Below are 3,388 nucleotides of genomic sequence, written 5' to 3' on the forward strand. Positions count from 1 at the left end.
ATAGATGATATATATAATATGAATTAAAATAATTTTAAATTATTGTTTCTTTAGAATTATCTTAAAAATTATGCATAGATTGAAGCAAATAAATCTATCTAATTAAAATCAAAACGCTAAACTTCAGGTAAAAATTAAACTTACATACAATTATCTTTTTATGAATATAATAATTTAAAACTATTAGATAATAATGATTTTTTTACCTAAATTTTTTATATTAAGGAAATTTGTTTTATTTTCATTAAAAATGAAAAATGAAAAAGAATATCGGAACATGACAAAATGACAAGGCACATGCACCATTATATATAGTTCGTCCTACCCCACCCCACCCTAACCTAAATAGTTCTTAAATAAGCTCAACCGATAATTCTTTATCTCCGGTCTAATGCTAATAGTTGTTTAATTTTAATTACTTGAGTAAGAAACTAAGAATACATAACGAGTTTTTCAAGTTTTCAATTTACGAAATATTGTTTCTATTTTTGAGTAATTAGAAAGTCATGTGGAGAAAATTGATTAAAACAAATGTAGCAAGCATAAATTTTTGAACTGATATATAAGAGTTGATTTTTATTTTCTTAATCACAAATATCGTTAAGAAGCACAAAAAAAAAAAAACCTGAAGAGTTAAGTGTATAAGCTAAGAGAAAAAAGAAAGTGGATTGAATAAAAGAATTGGTCCTTATTCCGTAATAATGGATATGGGCCGGGTTTCACTCCAACCCACCTAACTACCAATATCAAATTATCAAAAATAAAAAGACATACCTTGGAATCTACATTGACTAAGGAGTCTCGGCACAGGAAGAATCTGATTTTTCAGGCCTCCAAAATAGAATAAAAAAAGATGAAAGAACGTTGAATATATCCTCGTCAATTTTTCCAAGAATGTTGAACACACACTTCATTTTTTAAAGAGAAATGTTAGGATTAATATTTTGTAGGATCAATGGTCAAATGAGCTTTTAAACAATTTTCTCAGTTAAATTAATCATGTAAAAATTATAAATCATCATTTTTATTCTTTCGTCACATAATTAATAATTTTTATCAAATAATTGATGATATAGAATGCTATTACATGATATTTATTTTCTAATATGTTTAATTAGATATTAAATAAATATGTTTATTAAAATTTATTAATTTAATCAATTTTTTAATTATATAAAATTCTAATATAATCTAGTAGAGTAAAGTATCGTTTTTGTCCCTAATATTTGGAATAAGTCTTATTTGTGTCCCTAACGTTTAAATCGTCCTATTTGTATCCCTAACGTTTATAAAAGTGATTCAATGTTATCCTATTATCAATTATACTAATAAATCAGATTATATTTTCAATTATTCTTACTTAGATGTATTCATTTTCAATTAGGTCTCACTTGGATGTGTTTGATTTTAATATTATGCCCACTATTTGTGTTTAGATTCAATTATGTTCCTAAAAAAGTGAATTATGTAAATGTTGTAGGAATTAGTTTTAACTTTTAATTTGATGAGCTATTTTTCGGAGTGGATCATTGATTTTATCCCAGACATTTGTATTCTAACTTTAAGAAGAGATTTTTAAAACTCAAACTAAAGCGTTCATGATGTGTAATTGACAGTAGGATAACATTAAATCACTTTTACAAACGTTAGGGACACAAATAAGACAATTTAAACGTTAGGAACACAAATAGGATTTACCCCAAACGTTGAGAACAAAAACGATATTTTACTCTAATATAATGATACTAAATTGATAGATTTTTATAAATCTATTTATTTAACATCTAATTAGATATATTAGATGTCATATATGATGTGACATGTGAGTTAATATTTCGTATCGATAATTGTTAACAAAAATTATTAATTGAGTGGCTGATCGATAAAAATGATTAATTTATAATTTTAAAAAATCAATTTGATTCATAAAGTCTTTCAATGACAAATTTAAAAAATTAACTATGGATTAATTTGACTATTAACCTTTAATCTTAGTTAATATTTTATACTAATACTTTATTTTTAAGCTATTAAAATTTAGAATTTAAAATTTAAATTTTAGTATTTAGAATTAATTAAGTATTAACAAAAAATAATAAATCTTATTAATCATATAGTATTTTTTTTTTTAAAATAGCCCGGAATTGAAAGTAATTTCTTTATGAATGACTAATTATCTAAAGTTGTATACCTAATCAGAGAGTAGTAACTAATAAGCGATCTTTTATGTATTATGGAGTTCAATAAAATTTGGCCTGAATATAGAGTATCACGAAAATACTATAGATAATCTTAAATTTCTGTATGTTTTTCTATGTACAATAATAATATACTCTATTACATCATACATAGTTGCTCACCAACGCAATAAGCTAAGGAAATACAAAACTAAATTTACAAAATGTTTCAATGTATAAAGAAAAAAGTGCAGGGTTTAGTTGTGATATATATGGTCGTTGTATAATGAATTATGACTTCTTTTAATTTCCTTAATCAACTAAGCACCATAGTTTATTTACTTAATAGGAAATAAAGCAATTAAAACTTTTACATTTGGCGCAACAGAAATAGTAGTTTGAAAACACTCGGTGAATAGAATAAACTATAACAGAAAGTTGATGTTGATGATTCCGTTATCTAAAGAGGAAGTTACCACTGTTATTTTCAAGAATAATTAAGCGAAAATAAACCAATAATTGAGCACGCTATGTTATTACAAACCAAGAGCTAAGCAAATTTGAAATCTCATTCATGTAAATAATAATAAGATGTACTTTTTAAATAAAAATGTTACGTGAAACCCTATCCCCTTTTTATTGGGAACCCCTTAAAAATGAGGGGATTGACTTGTTCACTTTGCCAATGATGATGCATACCCTAAATTTCAAGTTGCTGACGAAAGCTGGATGTCAAACCTTCATTATTATCAAGAAGTAGAGATTAGAGAAGAAGAGTTACTCACGTAAAGACATTTAAAACGTTTTTTTTAAAGATATTTTTTAATAATTAAAATTTAATTTATATAATTAATTAAATTGTGTTATTTCTGTCAAAATTAAACGAAATAAATCGATTTGACAAAAAAATTAATAAACCAAATCTTGAATCAATTTAAATTAATATTTTTTATAAAAAAGACTATAATACTCTTATTATAGAAAATGACTTAAAATATTTCTATTATATCTTTTAAAAATTTAAAATCCTAATTTTTTTCTTCTTTCTATGCCATTTGAATTAAAATTTAAAATTTTTAAAATTAATATATATAATAAGAATATTTTAGTTATTTTTATAATAAGAATATTATAACTATTTTTTATTAAAAAATATTAATTTAGATCGTTCAAGATTTGATTTATCGATTTTTTAGTTAAATTAATTTGTT

This window comes from Arachis duranensis, chromosome 10, assembly GCF_000817695.3.
Source record: "Arachis duranensis cultivar V14167 chromosome 10, aradu.V14167.gnm2.J7QH, whole genome shotgun sequence".
Taxonomy (NCBI): domain Eukaryota; kingdom Viridiplantae; phylum Streptophyta; class Magnoliopsida; order Fabales; family Fabaceae; genus Arachis; species Arachis duranensis.